At 42.7% G+C, this 21,875-nt stretch overlaps 1 pseudogene across 1 annotated transcript in view; it reads left to right on the top strand.

Moving 5' to 3' along the window:
* The window catches only part of LOC149229841 (cycloartenol synthase-like), a 377,687-nt pseudogene that overhangs the window by 279,811 nt on the left and 76,001 nt on the right, over positions 1–21,875 (top strand). The window lies entirely within an intron of this gene.

Raw genomic sequence — 21,875 nt, 5'->3', positions numbered from 1 at the left:
ACTTCCACATTATAATTTGTTACTAGTAATAATAAAACACATCATCTCCAAGGCACAGGTCCATTGTATGGTCGTTCAAGTGATTTCTGTATACTTGGAGATGACTCTGGAGTTACTCTATAAGTCATAGGCAAGTATTTGTAACGTTCCCATTTTGAATCCCTAATTAAAGGTGTAATAATTACGTTAATTATTGTTTTAATTTTGGCATGGATAATTAATTATGATGCTGTGATGATCTAACTACAGATTTTCACTCAACCAGGATCTTTGGACCCTTGGCATTCTAGGCCTGCCCATGAAGGACATCCCAAAGTAAATCACATATATGCTTGAAGATTTGGTATGATAGCCATTCTTCTTGAGTTGCTTAGCATTTTTCTCCCAAGGTTGAACAAGTATGAAGTTGAAGGATTAGAGTTGAGAGATAAGGTGAGATCTCTATTGGGATTGAGAACTAGAACTCCTCAAGAGTTGCTTTGAGGAGGGTTTTCGAGACGAAAATAGAGAAGAGATCTATGGTCTTACTTCTTTGGTGTAGATACAATGGAACCTTGCTCTAATGTCATTGTAGGGAAGGCACCTAGAGATAAGGTACTCCTTGGTCTCTACCTTATGCAATAAGCAAAATTTACATATTCGTTCCACTCTATGTGGGAAGATGGTGATCTACCTCAACTTTCAACCAATGCGAGCAAACTTGAAGATGTTTGAGAGGAGAATGAAGCTTGTGCGACAAATAGAATTGAAGATAACCTGGTTGAACAATAAATTCATCGAAGGTTTAGAGCAAATTCTTCATGTAAAAGGCTAGCTTGGGGCTCAAAGGCTTGAGTTGTGTAGAGTATGAAACTTAGGTGAAGCTCTTACATATATTTTTCTTGATCATAGAATCTAAATTTTCTCCTTTAGGAGAAGGAGGTGGGGAGGGGTATTGAGGGAAATTGGGTAATGAGGGAGGTGAGCAATCAAAATGTCCATAGTCTTTAGAAATAATCGTGCCTCAAAAGACCAACAATGTTGCTAACCTAACTAACCAAGGGATTTGTTACCCCTCAGTTTCACATTAAGATGGCCACACTTTTTCGCTAGTGTTGGGACATGGTCCCCTGCGGTCAAGTTTGGGGCAAAAGCCCAAGTTTTTGTTATATAAAGTGTAAAGTCTCTGCAAGTTGTGATCGCGGAGCGCGTAGATAGTAAGTGTCATAAAGGGATTTTCCCTTCTTTTATGTATGTTGTGTCGGCTTGTATAGACCTACCCATGATCCGCGAACCATGGGACTGTATAAAAAGGAGAGTCTTAGAGAGTCTAAGGCAATTCATAGTTGATAATAATGAATGTAATGGGTCATTAGAGTTGAAGAGTGAAGAGTCTTAGAGTAGAAGAGAGGCTCTGCAGCTGTGTGCGTAGAGGCCTAGAGTAGAGTCTGCAGCTGAGTGCGCGGACCCTTGTAGCTAAGTGCGCAGGGTAGTCTTGAGTCTGTAAGCAAATTTGAAGTATCAATTAAGGAATTATTCTGGAACTATCTGTGTTTTATCCATTTACTTCTGTTATAAATAAATGCATTTATGTTATGATGAATATTGGGTTTATGATTTAATACTGTATTGATGCGCGATTCTGCATGGTTTACATTGTTATATGAACGCAAGTAATAATATTTGTTTACGCGAAGAATATCTTAATGCATGCTAAAGATATCAGACACTTAAGCCAATTTGGGTAATAACAGACTTAGGAGTGATTAGAAAGGCGCGTAAGTGGTTGATTTGCCTGTTTAGGGTCCGCGAAAGACAGTCGTAGACCTTCGCGAAGGTTTAGAGGCTGGTAAGAGGGAGTTATATCGATAAGCCTCAAAGGCTTATCGATCTGCGCGAAGGTAGGTTTAGGGCATAAAACGACATCCTAACCATCTCTGGGTGCAGAAAATTGGTTCCAGCAGCCCCCCATACTGCTTCAGGTGAGACTTTAGTCCGCGCTCTGCGGATTGATGCCGAAAGGGCCAGTAGTGTAGGGATTTGTTTGGCAAACTTAACTCTGAACCTGGGTCAGGACCCACTAAGCCAACAAATGGTTCCATTGTCGGGACCGGGATCTGCATAAAGAGATGTGTGATGTCGCATCACTGGAATCCAACTAAGAAAGAAATTGAAGATTGGTTGGATAGGAAGATCCACGAATTTGTGGCGCAAGAGAATAGGAACCTGTGATTGACGAAAGAACAGTGGTTGGACAGGTATCTGTACACAGAGATAGACGGAATTTTCCTTTGTTCCTTCCCGGTCGAATTATACGAGTGGATTGCTAAATTGGTAGACAGCCAGGGAAGGTGGAGGCTTGACGGTCCAATAGCGTGGACCTCGGAGTTAGTGCGAAGATTGGAAGCCTCTGAAAATAAGATCGCGCGCGCTGTCAATCATTGGCTTGATTGTGTCCTTGGAGGGTTTGTGACAGAGTTTGTAGTGGATACCTCGGTTAGCTACAGTGAAGCAGAGCGACGCTTCTTCAAGGAACTGCGAGGTAAGTATTTAAGATCTTTGAATACTTGGATTAAAATGCTCGTGTGAAAAGTGGGTTATGCAACTACCTTGATGTTTGGAGCTACGCGAAGTGGAAAGTTATTCAAGGAAAGAAGGGGAACAAGACCTGAATATAGCCCGCTGATTGAGCCTCCTCTGAGTGACGACGAAGAAGCAACATAGGCTTCTTCGCAGAGCGCTGTCAGTTAATAAGACGAGGGTTCCCACGAATACCCCATCCACCCACACCACCTCCATCTTCACCTCCACTACATACACCTTCGCCCACACCGCCACCACCTCCACCACCGTTCAATATGGCAAATATAGTGAAGTTGCCCGTTTTCAAGGGCTTGGGAAATGAGGACCTGGACCAGTTTTGGTTCGTCGCGAAGGTTGTGTGGCAAGCCCAGAACATTACAGACGATCAGATGAAGAAAACAACATTGGTTACTGCTTTACAGGAACGCACGCTAACATGGTACATTAAGTACTGCACTGATAACATGACAACTGCGTTGGTAGACATTCAGACTGCGCTGAATTAGGAATTCAGTAGGCCCAAATCTGAAGTGCAATCAATCGTTGGATTCAAGGAGATCATGATGAAGCCTGGCGAGACATTATAGACGATCAGATGAAGAAAACAACATTGGTTACTGCTTTACAGGAACGCGCGCTAACATGGTACATTAAGTACTGCACTGATAACCTGACGACTGCGTTGGCAGACATTCAGACTGCGCTGAATAAGGAATTCAGTAGGCCCAAATCTGAAGCGCAATCAATCGTTGGATTCAAGGAGATCATGATGAAGCCTGGTGAGACACCCTGGGAGCTGGATCAGAGATTGAAGTGCAAGATCCGCGAAGCTAACATGAATCTTACAGATGGGCAACACCGCAAATGGTTTGTGGCTTCGCTCTTGCCTCATCTAAGGGTTGCTTTATCACAACAAAAGATTGGGACCCAGGCAGAGGCCCTGGAGATTGTGATGAGATTGCACGAGACACCAATTCAAGATGCTGCTTTGGGAGTTTAGTAGATTCACGCGGAGTTGCAGAACCTTTGCCTAGAATTCCAAAGTCTGAAGAAGGATAGAGCGGCTCGGCCAGAGGTGCGCGAAGAAGTTTGGTGTTTGAAATGTAAGAGTCAAGGGCATGATAAAGATCATTGCCCTGTCTTCGCGAATTATGTTGCAGGAGGAGGGTCGATGCCTCTGAGACCGGAAGCTCAAGCAGGGCCAAGTACAGGGCCCGTGCTGTGGTGTGCTATCTGTCAGGTAGCTGGAAAACATGCAACAGATAATTGCCACTTGCTGCAGAAATTTGTATAGACACTGCAACAGCTCTTCTGCAACTTTTGCAAATCAGTAGGTCACGAGGAGCGCAATTGTCATAGTTACAAGTTAATGATGGAGAGAATGCCCACGTATTGAATGCAGACAAAAACTCGGCCTCCAGATCAAGGCGCTGGGGGAGCGCGAGGAGGATATCAGGGGCGCGAGCGAGGCCGACGCGGAGGAGGACTCAAGAAAATTGGTAAGCATAAGGAAAATTTAGGGCGTGAGATGAGGCTCACCGCGCAAATAGGAGAGTATGAAATGGACCAAGTTATTATGGATCTTGGCTCAGATGCGAATGTTTTGATGAAACAAACATGGGAGAGAATGGGGAGACCTGCACTACAGTGGTCTCCTATTCAATTGAGGATGGCGAATTAGCAAAAGATTATCCCCATGGGAAGATTGCAGGGAGTGACAGTAGATATTGAAGGTGCCAGCACATTGGCTAATTTCGAAGTGATAGAGATTGTTGATGATAGCAATCCCTACCCCGTGCTCCTTGGGATCGATTGGGCTATTGACATGAATGGGGTGATCAATTTGAAGAAACGGACGATGTCATTTGAAAGAAAATCGCTCCACATAGTAGTGCCTTTGGACCCTGCAGAAGGACTGCGCTATACTGAACCGGTCTGCGATTATGAAAGTGACGATGATTTGGACCAAATTTATAAGATAACAGCGCGAGATCAAGATTGAGTGAATCCGACAGCAGATGGACGTATAGCATTGGACCGCAAAAGCTCCTGCACATCAGATTCAGATGAGGAATTGGAACACTGGCAGAATCGATTGCACAAAGTGTCTATGCTACGATGTAACATGATGACCAAATCGTTGAGCTGTGTATTGTCGGAGGTAAGAACTTTGTCTTATTATGATGGTTTAACTGACATTGATAAATTTTTGGATGCATTTGAAAGGGAAGTGCCAAAGAAGCGTTGCTTCCAAGCACTGGATTTGGCACTGCGCGCTACGGCTGCAAGATGGTGGGGTACGCACAAAGACAATTTTGATGGATAGAACGAATATAGAAGAATGTTGAGGGTGCGGTTTGGTTGCCCAAAGGTACGATTGACAGAGAAATACGATGGGAGGAGTGATCTGCGCGACCACTTGGCAAAATGGACTGATGCTTATGGAGTAGAACCGCAACCAGAGTGGGTGCATTTGTTCTGTCACACTTTAGATGTAATACCAATGAATTGGTACTTGGAGACAGAGCTCCGCCATGGCACGGACGAATGGGATATTTTGAGACAAGGATTCTTGATGACATTCAGCTTTGAGGATGGATTCGAGTGCATTGATGAAGCACTGCAGGAGGTCAAGGCAGCGATCTTCAGAATCCCGCAGGATCCCTTGGATTTGATTCAACCAGATTGGACCACCCAGCTGCGCCATGCGTTGGAGTGCTACAATGTGACTGCTGAAGAAGAAGAGGAGGATCCAAGGAACATTAATATCCCAAAGACAGAAGGTCACCGTGAAGTTGAGGGGCCACAGATAGAGAACCCAGATATCACCGCGCCACTGAAAACGAGACAAGTGAACATTGGAACAGAGGCGGAGCCGAAGTTTGCAAATATATGGGACTACTGGGATGATGCTATGGTGGATAAGGTCACTGAGTTGCTCCGCGAATATGAGGATTTGTTCCCTACAAAGTTTTCAGACTTGAAGGGGATAATAGGCGATTTAGGAGTGATGAAGATAACGTTGAAACTGGACATGAAGCCTGTGAAACAAAGGCCATATTGCCTCAATCCTAAGTACAAGGAAAAGGTCCGCTTAGAGTTGGACAAAATGTTGGCAGCAGGAATCATTGAACCAGTGGAGGAGTGCGATTGGGTAAGTCCTATGGTAGTTCAGGAAAAGAAGCAGAAGGATGAAATAAGGATCTGCGTAGATCTCAGGAAGCTGAATGATGCTTGTGTGCATGATCCTTTTCCAACTCCGTTCATCGATGAAGTGCTGGATAATGTAGGAGGATAGGAAGCATATTCATTCACTAATGGGTTATCGGGGTACCATCAGATTAAGATCACGCCGGAAGATAGGAGTAAGATGACCTTCGCAACTGAGTGGGGATGCTTTCAGTATACTGTAATGCCTTTTGGACTTAAGAATGCACCAACAATATTTTCGTGCGTAGTCATTGCGGCGTTCAAAGAGTTCATTCACAAGTTTTTAGAGGTATACTTTGATGATTGGACGGTGTTTGGGCTCGTAAAGCGCCATGTAGCTAGTTTGCGCTTGATGCTGGATACGTGTCGGAGGTATCAGATCGCGCTAAACTTGAAGAAATGTTTATTTTGCATCCCTTTCAGAATCTTGCTGGGTCATGTAGTGTGCAGACAGGGATTAATGGTGGACCTAGCTAAGATCATGGTTATAATCAATTTGGAGGCGCCAAGGAGTGTTAAACAGCTGCGCGCAACACTAGGTCATACTGGTTATTATCGAAAGTTCATCAAGAGTTATGCTCAGATCACCGTGCCGATGGAAAAACTGTTGAAGAAGGACGCTACATTCTGTTGGAATGAGGAATGTCAGCAGAGCTTGGATGTGTTAAAGGAAAAGATGGTCACCGCGCTGATCCTAGTCTTCCCGGATTGGAAGAAGGAATTTCATGTGCATGTGGATACGTCATGTATTGCGCTGGGAGCAGTACTGACACAGGCCAATGAAGGAGAATTGGATCACCTGATAGCATTTTCAAACAGAAAGCTATCTAAGGCTGAAAAGAACTATTCAACGACGGAGTGCGAAGGGTTGGCTATGGTGTACGCGCTCTAGAAGTTTAGGCATTACTTGCTAGGCGGACACTTTAAGATGTACACAGACCATTCTACATTAAAGTACTTGGTCAACAAGCCTGTGTTGGGGGGGGAAATATGCAAATGGTTGTTGTTGTTTCAGAAGTATGATTTCGAAGTCATTGTGAAGCTAGGACGATTGAATGTAGGACCGGATCATCTGTTGCGCATTGAAACAGGAGGGGAGCCCACTAATTTGGGGGAAGGACTGCTTGACGTGCAGCTCTTTGCGGTGCACGTGACGAATAATCATTTTGCAGACATCATCCACTTCCTGACTATGGGAACAGTTCCAGAGGGGTACACTAGTCAACAGAAGAAGGAATTGGTGGTTCGTACGATAGATTTTTATGTTATTGCAGGTCACTTGTATAAGATGGGGTTAGATGAAATATTGCGACGCTATGTGCCAGATTTTGAATGAAGTAGTATCCTAGCTTAAGCTCATGGAGGGGCTGCGGGAGGCCATTATGTAGGAAAAACAACAACGCAGAAGATTTTGTGTGCTGGGTTGTGGTGGCCGACATTGCATAAGGATTCAAAAGCATATTGTAGGGCGTGCGATGCATGTCAGAGAACCAGTAGGCCATCACGAAGGGATGAGCTGCCTTTGAATCCTCAGGTATCATTGCAGCCATTTGAGAAATGGGTGATTGATTTTGTAGGGCTGATTCAGCCTCCAAGAAAGAAGATGGGTGCGTGCTATATTATCACCGTGACTGAGTATTTGACTAGATGGGCGGAGGCGCAACCTGTAAAGGATTGTACAGGGGCAACAGCAGCGAAGTTCTTGTTTGAATATGTGCTGACCAGGTTCAGTTGCCTGAAGATTTTGATGAGTGATCGTGGTACGCACTTCCTTAATGAAACGATCAGTGCGCTGATAGAAGAATTCCAAGTGTATCATCAAAAGAGCACGCCATATCATCCTCAGGCTAATGGGACGGTGGAAGTGTTTAATAAGATATTGGAGAATGCACTGACAAAGGTTTTCAATGCACAGAGGAATGATTGGGACGTGCGCGTACCAGCGGTGCTATGGGCTTATAGAACTACTTGTAAAAAGCTGACTGGACAGACACCGTTTAGGCTGGTCTATGGCGTAGAAGCAGTGATGCCGATGGAATACATTGTGCCTAGTCTACGCATAGTGGCGTTCACAGGAATGGTAGACCGCAGAGCCTTAGAAGAGCAGCTTGTGCAACTGACAGAGCTGGAGGAAGATAGATTCTTGGCTGGATTCCATCAACAAGTTCAGAAGGAACGCGAAAAGGCATGGCACGATCGATACATCAAACTACTCACCTTCAAGGTAAACGGTTTAGTTTTATTATATGACAGCAAGTTTGGTAAATTTCCAAGAAAATTTCAGATGCATTGGCTTGGGCCATATGTGATCAAGGAGATTACCGATGGTGGAGCAGATCAAGCAGGCGGACACGTAGAGCGTGACTGAGGTAGAAGTGGCATAGGTCGAGCTGGGAGGACTCCGTAGTAAGATCTCCGCGCTAGAAGAGTGACTCGGGGGCGAGTCACGATAATTGTATTGGGGGCCCGTTGGGACAAGGTTCCTTGCGGTCAAGTTTGGGGCAAAAGCCAAGTTTTGGGGCAGAAAGCCCAATTTTTTGTTATGTAAGGTGTAAAGTCTCCACAAGTTGTGCTCGCAGAGTGTGTAGATAGTAAGTGTCATAAAGGGATTTTCCCTTCTTTTATGTAAGTTGTGTCGGCTTGTATAGACCTACCCATGATCCGTGGACCATGGGACTGTATAAAAAGGAGAGTCTTAGAGAGTCAAAGGTAGTTCATAGTTGATAATAATGAATGTAATGGGTCATTAGAGTTGAAGAGTGAAGAGTCTTAGAGTAGAAGAGAGGCTCTGCAGCTGTGTGTGCAGAGGCCTAGAGTAGAGTCCGCAGCTGAGTGCGCGAACCCCTGCAGCTGAGTGCGCAGGGTAGTCTTGAGTCTGTAAGCAAATATGAAGTATCAATAAAGGGATTATTCTAGAATTATCTATGTTTTATCCATTTACTTCTGTTATGACTGAATGCGTTTATGTTATGATGAATATTGGGTTTATGATTTAATACTGTATTGATGCGTGATTCTGCATCGTTTACATTGTTATATGAGCACAAGTAATAATATCTATTTACACGAATAATATCTTAATGCATGCTAAAGATATCAGACACTTAAGCTGATCTAGGTAATAACAGACATAGGAGTGATTACAGAGGTGCGCAAGTGGTTGCTTCGTCTGTTTAGGGTCTGCAAAAGACAGTCATAGAACTTTGCGAAGGTCTAGAGGCTGGTAAGAGGGAGTTATATCGATAAGCCTCAAGGGCTTATCGATCTGCGCGAAGGCAGGTTTAGGGCATAAAACGACATCATAACCATCTCTGGGTGCGGAAACTTGGTTCCAGCATCCCCCCATACTGCTTCAGGTGAGACTTTAGTCCGCGCTCCGCGGATTGATGCCGAAAGGGCCAGTAGTGTAGGGATTTGTTTGGAAAACTTAACTCTGAACCTGGGTCAGGACCCACTAAGCCAACAACTAGATTGCCCTATCATCTGAGTTGGATTTGTTACTGCTCAAACTAGTAGGGGTCCTAGGAGGGGATCCTATAGGGAAACTACTAGGTCAAGGGCAACAATGGAGCGATAGCCCACTGTCACCTCAGCTAAGGCTCCATGCTCTTTACGGATTTTCACTGATGGGAGGAGACCTAGTATGATGGAATCACGAGAAATATATGGCCAATGATAAGATAAGGAGGTGATTCCTAGGCCTATTCATAAGAGAGACTCGATTAGATGGGTTGCTTGCTTTAGAAGCAAGGTGATATGCTCTCTAGAAAGGGCTAAGACTCAAGAGGATTCTCGAGGCTAGAGTTTGGGAATATATATAGCAAATATGATTCCTAGGCATATAAATCCTTATAGAGAATTGGTCTTTGTGTAATCTTTGTGGAATTGGTATCAATAGGTTGTGGGACCACACAAGACCATGCAAACCCAAAATTAAGTCAAAGGTATGGAGTTGATCACCCAATGAGGGGCTTAACCTAATTAGGGAGGAGAAGAGGATCAAAGGATAAATTTTCTTTGAGGTTTGAATTCAATGATCCTAATGAGGACACTAGCCAAGGGAAAACTAGGGCAAGAAATGGTCCTTGAGCTAGGGCTTGCTATATCTTGAGATCCCACCATCAAATTTGCTTCAAATTTGGAGGGCCTCTAGAGAAAACCTCAACGCAGTTGTGGACCAAAAATCAAAGTGTTTGGATGGCTATATTGTGAGATAATTGATGCCCTAGGTGACCTATGTAGGCTAGGCCTAGAAAAAGAGGGAGGTGAAAAGAATAAGCGTTGAAAATGATCACCAATGGAGGATTAGTGCCTTGTCCTTTGGGAGAGATGGAGTCAAGGAGAATTTATGGTTTGGGAAGAATTCACCCAATCAAGGAGGTCTTCAACAACTTCGCATGGCATTTAGAGCATGAGAGCAGTTGCAACAAGCAATTTATATTTCGGTTTGCAATAAATGATGACTTATCGAGATGTATTTAGCATCAATTATCTCTAGGAACATTCACTCATTCATACATGGCCCATGACATGTTGCAACACTATAAAAGATCAAATTTCCACAATGTCGCATAAGAAAAAAACAGTAAATTTCAGCCTAGTATAACGAAAATCCCAGCAACATGCATGTGACAAAAGTAAATAACAAGAATAGCATTAAAAGAGCACTTACATGTACAAAAGAGTATATCCAATCATCAAATTATGCCAATAATGATGCTCCAAGACAAGAGAGAGATATCCAAACATCAAAATTCATCCATAACATCCAAACTCATCCTCCAAAAGGGATGTTGAAAATCTCACAAGAGAAAATAACTAGTGTTCCACGTGGACGTGCCCCCCAGGGTGGGGGAGGCGCTTCCTCGCTCCCCCACGCTCCCGGGATGGGGAAACTCATGGGGAAACGTTTCCCCACGTCCCCTTTTTTGGGGAATCTCGGGGAAACTCCAGGGGGACTTTTTCTTGGTGACAAAAAGCGCCCCTCCACTTCCCCCCAAATTTTATTGCTAATAACAATTAAAAACATAAAAAAATACAAATTTTAATATAATTTAAAAAAAATGAAAATAAAAACTAAAGGATATATTAAAACATAATCATTCACTTTTCTCTTTAGCCCTACGATTTTACCTTGCCACTCGACATTTTCCTTCTACTATTGCTCAACATTTTACCTTGCCGCCTGAGATTTTCCTACTGCCGTTGCTCGACATTTTCCATCTGCAATGTGTTGTGATTGAGATTTACCATCGATTGAGGACCTGAGAGATTTGGAGCTGCGATTTTCATTTTGTGACTTGGAGCCACTGGATTGGAGCTGCGATTTATTATTTATTACTTTTTAAGAATTTACTAGTATTTCACTGCTTTCTATGTTTACCTTTTGTTTAGTATTCTATGGCTATTTTAGACTTCAACATAATGTCATTGTCATATGTTGAATTTACTTTCGACGTGCATTGTGTAATTTTAATTGTCAAATAATTAATCTAATTTAAATGTACCTTGCATAATATTAATGCCCATTGGCAAATGATGAATTTGGATGGAACATTTCATAATGTCAAATGATGGATTCAATTTAGTAATTTACTTTTAGATTTACAATTTTACATTGATGATTGTGTGAAAAATTTTGAATCTAACAAACCAGAAATCCTACTGCAGTAAACTGATTTGCATTACGTATTTGTGTTCTTCAGTTAACAAGTTATTTTCAGAAATATTCAGAAAATATTAATGCAAATACACTACAGCCTACACCAATATACACATCAGGTACTGAAAAATAAATGAGACAACCATACAAAGGACACACTTATTTTTGGACTAAACGTCCCCAGAAAAACCCAATGTAGGAAAACCGGTGCAACAGATATGAGGGTTTTATATTAAGCATATTTCTAAATACAACTAGGGTGCCAAATCCAGCTCACCCAACAGAGAATAAACTCGACAGAAGTACCTCTATCCGGAGACAGCTATTATGGCGAATCCGACAACTGGATGAACAAACCCCACAAGTGACTATGTTGTCCCCAGTGTTGGGCAGCGATGGCTGCTCCAAGCTCTGCACTGGAACTGTGTCACCTCCTCTAGGAGCTGCGTCACCCTCCCAGTGAGCCTTCCCGGCTCAGAAATCGATTTGTTGAACTATTGCTCCCTCTGCCTCATAGAAACCCCAATGCTACCTCTAAGTGACTACGTCAACTCCTCTAGCCTCTGCGTCACCCTTTCTGGAGCTGTGTTGTCTCTCCTGGTGCTGCTCTGCCTCTCTGCTATGTATTCTCGGCCTTGGACTGAAGTCCCTCTGCTGAACTGCCCCTCTCTGCTAGAGATCTCCTCAATCAATTTCCCTCCTGAGAACTTCTCACCTCAGAAAATCGATTTCCTCAATCTCTTTATGTGTGTTCTCCAACTGACCCCAAACCTTCATTTATACTTTTCCTGTTGAGAAATCAACGGCCGTGATCTAATCTCTAATCAACAGCTAAGATTAAATTAGACTTGATCCTCATCTTTTAGAAGCTTCTCATCCATATTTTCATTAATACCCATTAATATTTTAATTTTCCTAAGTTTAGACTTAGGAACACCATTAAAAATATTAATTATTTTAATAAAATACAATCTAGGTGGAATTTCACCAAACGATTTCTGGGTCTTGGAGATCTCATGTGTTCTAGCCCCTCCACAAAACTTCGGAGCTAGAGCACATCCGATGCTACCCAAAAATCAACAGATTGCAGAAATGTCAAATGATAATTATGATTCATAATAGTCTAATATGAAATGATGATCATATTTAGATGTACATTTCATAATTATTAAGATTTACTATTTGCTAACTTAGTTATTGACATATTGTTGGGATTTTTTATTTATTTTATTTTATTATATATTAAATTTTTAATAATTTTATAATTTTTATGACTTTGACATCCCCCCGTTTCCCCGAAATTTCCCTAAATTTTGGCGTTGCTTATATACGTCCCCCTTGTGCATATCCTTGCTACAACGTTACCCCATCTCGGAAACTTGGCGGAACATTGCAAATGACACAATCCAAGTGATGATGAATGAGAGAGAGTGCCTCTCTTCTATTTATACAATCCTCTAAGGGATTTGAATGGCCTAATTTGGACTAATAATGCCCCTAAAATAAAATAATGTGCATAATAACAATACTTGTGGTGACAAGCCCACCAAAATAGCTCAATAACCGAAGAATAAGCCTCTCAAGAGGGAAAAATGTTCAATATAGTGAGTCGTTGGGTCTTTGAGGAGGCCTAATGAAATCCAAGGGGTGCCATGATGTAAAAATGGACTTCAAACATAGTGGACAAGGGGTTGGCCCCTTGTTTTTCAAGCAAGAAACTATGGTACTCCCAAGTGGGTGTGGGGGCACCAGGACATCCTCATGGGTCTCCAAGTGGATCGAAAATGCCTGTAGACCATCTGTAAGGGCTAGGATGACGACATAAGCCCTCCCTCTATAGCGAGAGACATCCTCTAGACCCTAGAACATTTGTCAAGTGTATGGTGCAAGTGTGGAGCTGACTGGGTATGGTGAACCAAGTGCATCCTCCTTATCCAAAAGGCAGAACACGAGCAATCAATGAGTGGTTTTGGGATCCATGAAGTGCTTTCTGCTATGGTGGAGGCCGATGGTTCTTAATGCTCACCCTACAAGTGCCAGTGTGGCCCTCTGAAGGGCTAGGACCCTATATAGGGAGACCAAGCCTTAGTGGAGATCTACCTGCAATCCTGCATAAGATCCAATGCGTTCCCTTGCCTTCCATTACAACAAGTCATTAGAATAATCAAGTAAAAGAGCTTACAAGTCATGGAATCCATGGGGCATTTCATGGTGGCATGCCCTTCCATAGTGGGCTTTGGCATGTACAAGTGCCTCCAAGCTCAATAAGGGGTTAATCAAGGACCCTATTAGGTGGTTTTAACCTTTAAAGGGGGTGACATGTCCATGTTACATCCTTCAAGTGGCAGGAGGCAAATGATATAGTAATGGAATAGAGTGGGGATTAGGGGAATCATCCAAACCACATGTCATAGTACAAGGGTAGCTATAATGAGGGAAGCCCACACCTAGGTATATGAGTGTGGGAGGGAGAAAATCATGGTACATGAGTTACCCCGACCTTTGTTTTTCCACCCTTCTTCATATGTCTTTTGCCTTTGATTGATTTTTCTTCATAACTGCTTGGGGCACCAGGGGATGAGAGCATGATGTGTAGTATATGGCAGTGGGTATGCCCTTAAGTTGGGGCAGTTCGTTGTCCACCAGGGGTTGGAACAATCATGGGTTCCTTAATGACGGATGGGGCTTATCCAAGGCCCATAGGAACCAAGGTGATGGCCATGGATAAGGGGTAGAGCTCATGTTTGGCTTTTAACCATGTGCTAAATTTGTATGTCCCAACCATCTTTTGCATTATGTGGAAAATATTGAGAGTGGCCAAATTATGCTTTTTCTTTTATTTTTAGCTGCATCAACCTCTGGGGCATCGTTCCAAGCCCGACCCATGGTGTGGACAAGGGGAGGGGGAGGCTAACCCTATGTTGACCCAGTGGACCCGGATGGGAAAAGAGATGAATGGGGCTAAAATGAGTGGAAGGGGATGATGTATGTGGTTTCGGGGAGCGGGACCATGCAACCAAATTCGGCATTTCCCAAGTAGTGCCAACCCTAAAGCTAGTGGTCAATAAAGGAGATCCCACGGGACTAGGATACAAGGTTAACCACTGAATCGAGATATGGAAACAAGAATACAGACTTAGCGCACTCTTTCCACTGAATCCCCCCCCTAATCTATGCCCAAAAGTGCCCATGACAAGTAAGGAAAATTACTCAACTATACCAATGAAAATCCATACCTTCGAGGTCAGGAGGCCCACCTTCAAACATACAATCATAACAAGTGGGCAAGGGACCACATGGCTGGCTTAGGTGGCGGAGATAATGGCACATCGAGCTATCTGGTGGCTGCAAGGGGCTGCTAGATGTCAGCTGAGGACCATCTAGGAGAAACATTTTCTCCTATATACACTACCCACAGGTGGTGGGTAACATCTGGCTCCAACTGGGACATGATCTCTTGGAGAGGTGCATGAAGCTACTCGAACGGGAGGTCATGAGTGTTGATTTTGGGTAGCATTGGATGTGATCTAGCTCCCAAATTTTGTGGAGGGGCTAGAACACATGAGATCTCTAAGACCCAGAAATCGTTTGGAGAAATTCCACCCGGATGAGGAGTTATTAAAATAATTAATATTTTTAATGGGTTCCTAAGTCTAAACTTAGGAAAATAAAAATATTAATGGGTATTAATAAAGATATGAGTGAGAAACTTCTAAGAGATGAGGATCAAGTCTATTTTAATCTTAGCCATTGATTAGAGACTTAATCTTGGTCGTTGATTCATCAACAGGAAAAGTATAAGAGAAGACTTGAGAGTCAGTTGGAGACACACCGGGCAAATACTCAATACCCCAAGAGAAATCGATTCTCAGGGAGAAGGAATTCGATTTCAGAGGGAGAGTTGTAGGGTGGAGGAAGAGGAGGGCATCGACAACAGTCAGTGACTGAGGAGGAGGTGGCACAGGGCATTTGAGAGATAGCGCAGAGGGAAGAGTAGGCAGGTAGCACCATTGGAGACGCAAACCTCACGCAGGCTGACACAAAGTGATGCAGAAGTGATGCAAAGGTGGGTGAAGGGTCTCCAGGGTGTCAGAACTTCTCCAGGAGGAGGAGAAACTTTGTCTTAGGTTTTTTCTCTCAGATGTGTCAGTTTCTGTATGAAATAATTCCTTGTAAAGTGATTGTTGCTAAAGATTAATAAGACCCTCATCTGCTGCACCGGTTTTCCCACATTGGGTTTTTCCGAGAACCATTTTCCAAAAACAACTGTGTTGATGTGATTGCTTCTGTGCTTGTATATCACTGTTATTTTCTCTATGTAATTATGTGATAACTGCAGTAGAATTTATTTTAATGTTTACTGAAGGGTTTTCGTAAATAACTTATTGTGAGAAATAAGTGGGTGAAATAAATCAGTTATTGCAGTAGAATTTCGTATTAGAAATTTTCACATGGTATCAGAGCAGAGATCGGGCAACAGGATAGAAGAATCTGCTATGAGTCAGGAGCATGATGCCGAGGCATCAACTCAGAGGGACTCACGCAGATCTCCAGAGAAAGAAGAGAGCACGAAGAACATGGATCACGATTATTCTATGTTAGCTTCCAGACTGGAAGAAGAAGTCACTTGCCTAGCAAGTTTTTCCTCCTCTGAGGTTTGGTATATAGATAGTGGATCTTCCTGGCATCTGACAAGAATAAGAGAATGTTTTTCAAATTATTAGGAAGAAAGGATGAATTTTCAGATCACCATGGGAAAAAAGTCAAAGTGTACCCCCGTTGGAAGAGGTACTGTAGTCTTTCAAACAGAAGCAGGGGATTGGCTTCGAGAAACCAATGTGTTGCATGTGCCAGGATTGGGGATGAACTTACTCTCTGTATCTCAGCTTCAAAACAAGGTCTTTGACGTTTTCTTCATTAAGGAGAAAGTATATGTTAAACACCCGAGTTGGAAAAAGAAGGCCTAGATTGGAATCAGAAGTAACATGCTATATAGATTACAGCTAGAATCACCAATGGCACTGATAGGAAGTAGTGGGGATAAATATTTGAATGAACTATGGCACAGGAGGATGGGACACTTACACCATGGGGCTCTGAGAATTCTCAAGAAAACAATATCATGAGTTCCAGAATTAAGTACCGAACGAGATGATGTATGTAGAGGATGCGCTCTAGGCAAGTATGCCAATGCAACATTTTCTAGAAGCAATAATAGGGCTAAGGGTGTTTTTGGATTAATACACTCAGATATCTGTGGACCCATGTCCACAAAAGCTCTTAGTGGTGCCGAATATTTCATCACCTTCATTGATGACCATTCCAGAAAGACTTGGATCTACTTTTTGAAAACCAAGGATGAGGTTTTTGGTCGATTCAAAGAGTTCAAGGCTCTAGTTGAGAATCTGACAGGAAAGAAGATAAAGATATTGCGCTCAGACAATGGTGGAGAATACATCGACAAGGACTTCACTGATTTTTGCGCAAGGGAAGGCATCAGAAGAGAGTGGACAACCCCCTATAATCCAGAGCAGAATGGAGTAGTAGAAAGGAAGAACCAGACTATTGTTGAAGCAGCCAGGGCAATGTTGTATGATCAGGATATGCCCAAGTTTCTATGGGCAGAAGCATGCAACACGATAGTGTATATCCAAAACAGGACTCCTCACAAGGCATTAGGTAAGATTACTCCGGAGAGTGTCTTCATTGGTAAGAAGCCTGAGGTGAGTCATTTCAGGATATTTGGGAGTTTGGCATACTGCCATGTACCCGAAGAAAAGAGGAAGAAATTAGATCAAACTACGGAGAAAGGATATCTTGTAGGATATAGCGAGAATGCTAAGGAATATAGAGTCGATCTTTCGGGGAATAGGAAGATCGTAATTCGATGGGATGTAAAGTTCATGGAGGACAAAGCTTTCAGAAAATCTCGAGAAATGCCTTCCGAAGAGAAGTCAAAGGATTATCCGTTAGCCTAGCCACTTTGACCATCAGAAACTAGTGCTAGCATTTCTCCTAAAGGCAAAAATCCAGAGGTGGAGCCTCAGGGAGAGGAGGAGCAGATAGATATACCCACTACCAGTGGTAGAACGAGTCGGGAACTTCAACAGGTACTACAAGATGCAGAGGATTTTGTCGGGGCACCCAGAAACGAGAAAAGGGAGCGTAGACAGCCAGACAGATACCAAACCTTGGTAGCTCAAGTTGGATAACCCTCCAGTTTTCAAGAGGCCGTTCAGCAGCAAGTATGGGTAGATGCTATGGTGGAGGAATATAGTTCCATAAAGGTCAATGATGTTTGGGAAGTGGTACCTAGGCCTCAGGACAGGTCAGTTGTAGGGTTGAGATGGCTCTACAAAGTCAAATACGCTACAGATGGGAGTGTACAAAAATACAAAGCCAGGTTTGTGGCTAAGGTGTTTGCTCAAAAGGAAGGGATAGACTACGAAGAAACCTTCGCCCCAGTAGCCAGGTATACTTCTATTAGATCCATGATATCCCTTGCAGCTCAGATGGGGTGGGAGATTCACCAGATGGATGTCAAGATGGCGTTCTTGAACGGGGTGATAGAAGAAGAAGTATACATTGAACAACCAGAGGGTTTTGAGACACATGAGAAGAAATCTCATGTATGCAGATTGAAGAAAGCTCTATATGGGCTTAAACAGGCACCTAGAGCATGGTACGGTCGAATTGATGGCTACTTGCAAAAGATGGGATTCGTCAAGAGTGACGCAGATCCTAACCTCTACTATTTGGTTGTAGAGAATGAGCCTCTAATCCTGGTTTTATATGTGGATGATCTCTTTCTGACAGGATCATCTAGGCTCATCAAAGATTGCAAGGAGAACCTAGCCACAGAATTCGACATGAAGGAGTTGGAAGTTTGGCAGCAGAAGGGTGAAATTTTCCTTGGGCAAGGGAGATACGCTATAGAGATTTTGAAAAGGTTCAGCATGCAGGACTGTAGACCTATGGCTACTCCAATCATCACCAACTGGAAGAAGATTGATGCATTCGAAGATAAAGAAGTCGGTCCCACCTTGTACAGGCAGCTCATAGGGTCCTTGATGTATCTGGTCAATACTAGGCCCGACATTTGTTACACTGTTAATACCCTCAGTCAGTTCATGGTAGAACCCAAGAGGGCGCACTGGGCAGCAGCCAAGCATGTTCTTAGATATATACAAGGAACAGTCGAGCATGGACTATTGTACACCCAAGGCAATGACATCAGGTTGAGTGGTATCACTGACGCAGATTGGGCTAGAAGCTCAGTAGATCGGAAAAGTACCACTAGGTACTATTTCAGCATTGGATCAGGAATGACCTCCTGGTGTAGTGGGAAGCAGAAATCCGTGGCTCTAAGCTCAGCTGAATCTGAATATATCGCAGCTAGCACAACTTCTTGCGAAGCCGTATGGCTTAGGAAATTGATTGTGAATCTATTTAGGAGAAAGAAGGAAGCGACCAGTATTATGTGTGATAATCAGATTTTCATCAAGCACTCTGAGAATCTAGTCTTTCACGATCGGTCGAAGCACATTGATATCAAGTGTCACTTTATCAGAGACTCTGTCCAATGAGGGGCGGTACAGTTGAGGTACACCCCAACAAGAGAACAGGTGGCAGACATTCTCACCAAGGCCCTAGGAAGAACAAAGTTTGTTTACTATAGGGAGAAGATGGGGATGGTGAAGAATCTGTTTCAGTAGCAGAAGCGGATAGTATAAGGAGTTGCAGTGCAGCAGTTAGCACTAACAGTGCTATGGGCAACATGATGCAGCATATTTAGAGGGAGCAGCAGTACGGATGTAGCAGTGACAGTTACAGTGTCATGGGCAATAGTACAGGTTGCAGCAACGCAGTGGATGAGGGGATGTAGGTCGAGCATCAACAATGCAGAGGACCGATGCTGTGGATCTGTGTGATACTTTTGTTGGGGAGTACTACTAGAACACATTCCTCGCTAAGAAGGAGTGTTGATTTTGGGTAGCATCGGATTGATCTAGCTTCGAAATTTTGTGGAGGGGCTAGAACACATGAGATCTCCAAGACCCAAAAATTGTTTGGAGAAATTCCACCCATATGAGGAGTTATTAAAATAATTAATATTTTTAATGGGTTCCTAAGTCTAAACTTAGGACAATAAAAATGTTAATGGGTATTAATAAAGATATGGGTGAGAAGCTTCTAAGAGACGAGGATCAAGTCTATTTTAATCTTAGTCGTTGATTAGAGACTTAATCTCGGTTGTTGATTCATCAACAGGAAAAGTATAAGAGAAGACTTGAGAGTCAGTTGGAGACACACCAGGCAAATACTCAGTACCCCAATGGAAATCGATTCTCAAGGAGAAGGAATTCGATTTCAGAGAGAGAGTTGCAGGGTGGAGGAAGAGGAGGGCTTCAGCAACATTCAGTGACTGAGGAGGAGGTGACGCAGGGAATTTGAGAGATAACACAGAGGGAAGAGCAGGCAAGCAGCACCATTGGAGACGCAGACCTCACGCAGGCTGACACAAAGTGACGCTGAGTGACACAGAGTGACGCATAAGTGATGCAGAGGTGGGTGAAGGGTCTCCAGGGTGTCAGAACTTCTCCAGGAGGAGGAGAAACTTTGTCTCAGGTGCTTTCTCTTAGAAGTGTCTCAGTTTCTCTGTGAAATAATTCCTTGTAAAGTGATTGTTGCTGAAGATTAATAAAACCCTCATCTACTGCACCGGTTTTCCCACATTGGGTTTTTCTAGGGACAGTTGTCCAAAGACAACTGTGTTGATGTGATTGCTTCTTGTGCTTGTATATCATTGTTATTTCCTCTATGTAATTATGTGATAACTGCAATAGAATTTATTTTAATGTTTACCAAAGGGATTTCGTAAATAACTTATTGTGAGAAATAAGTGGGTGAAATAAATCAGTTACTGCAGTAGAATTTCGTATTAGAAATTTTCACAATGAGAACAACAACAATCTCTTGGTACCACAGACCTGTTACCTGCACATATCAAAGACCAAGCACACGGGGCAGCATGTTTCCGTGGTGTCTTATGATCACCCATGCTTAGTATTAGGCTGTAAAAAAATCAACAAGAAATTAAAATGATAATTTAATCTAGTGCAAATAATCTATTGGGAGAATATCATATGATGTTAGTTCTAATGAGAAAATGAGTATGCAATGCATCCTATCCTAACATACATATAGTAAGGCTAATACTTAGTGTAATCATAAAGCCAGTGCAACCAGCATATCATCATATCAATATACATATGTCTGTCAGTATGATTACTCATGTAACAAATCCTAAAGTGAATGCGGACACAATCACATGGAGGATGAGGCGGGTGAGAGGTGGGAAAAATATGATCTCCACTCGAGGTAAAAGGAAGCCCTAGGAGAAGGAAAATAAGCTAATCTAGAAGTGTGAGGCTTTCCCTCTAAGTACAGAATAGTGGAATGAATGATCACTCTCAAGAATTCCCTATCGCAATCATTGCTTACAGTATTATGCTTTGTGGATGCCACAAGGTCGTGAGGGGAGGAGAATAGAGGGTGAGGGAAGGAAGGAATGCAACCAATAGGTTGCTCAAGGTGATGTCCACAATGGGGAGGGGAGGCCATGGAGTGATCACAATCTTGAGGGTGTGTCCAAGGAGATAAAGTATATTCAATGAGGGGCTCTTCCTTGACACTATACTCAGAAGGGGGAAAGGGCTTATGGTTACTTGAGATCATATGACAAGGGGTGAGGGAATCACTTATGGATGACTCAAAATGATGAACAAGAAGGAAAGGTGATGGGGAAGGTGAGGTATTGTATTCAATAGGGCTCTTTTGAAAATCATATTCTAAAGGCTCAAGTGATTTGCATATACTCTGAGAATCACAAGAAAGGCAGGTAGGAGCAAGGGCCTCATTTCAAGTGACACTAGGGTTACTCTATTTATTATGTTTTTTTTCCAAATTATTTTAACTCATAATTTAGATTCAAATAATAGTAATTAACTTCACAGCTAAGATAATACATATTTGAATCTAAGTCAATATATATGTGTGGATTAGCTACTTTGTTTGTAGGAAACTAATTCCACATATAGCCATGAACTTCCAAATAAGTTACTTGGCAAAATTTCTAGCTATAATATTTTACCTTTCCATGTTCTTATTCCTTAGGGTTTTTTTGGAACAAATTATTTTAGTGTCTTTGGGCCTTGTTACCACCTACACTACAATCTAAGTGGAAACGCTCAATCACAAATGCGATCTTAGGGTAAGGGATGGGAGTTGTATCACTATCATGTCAATACACTTCCCCTTCACTTTTTCCCAACTCTCAAGAGACCAAGGGGGTATCTCTTTGATATATGAATGATTATTAGGAAATCCTAAGTAAATTTTAATTATGATTTAGACAAGAAAAAGAAAGATCTATTTCAAT

Source organism: Pinus tabuliformis, chromosome J, assembly GCF_031772625.1.
Source record: "Pinus tabuliformis cultivar Carrire ecotype Pingquan chromosome J, CPIR1, whole genome shotgun sequence".
In the NCBI taxonomy this organism is placed as follows: domain Eukaryota; kingdom Viridiplantae; phylum Streptophyta; class Pinopsida; order Pinales; family Pinaceae; genus Pinus; species Pinus tabuliformis.
Note: the sequence above shows the minus strand (reverse complement) of the source record. Positions and strands in the feature narration are given on the sequence as shown.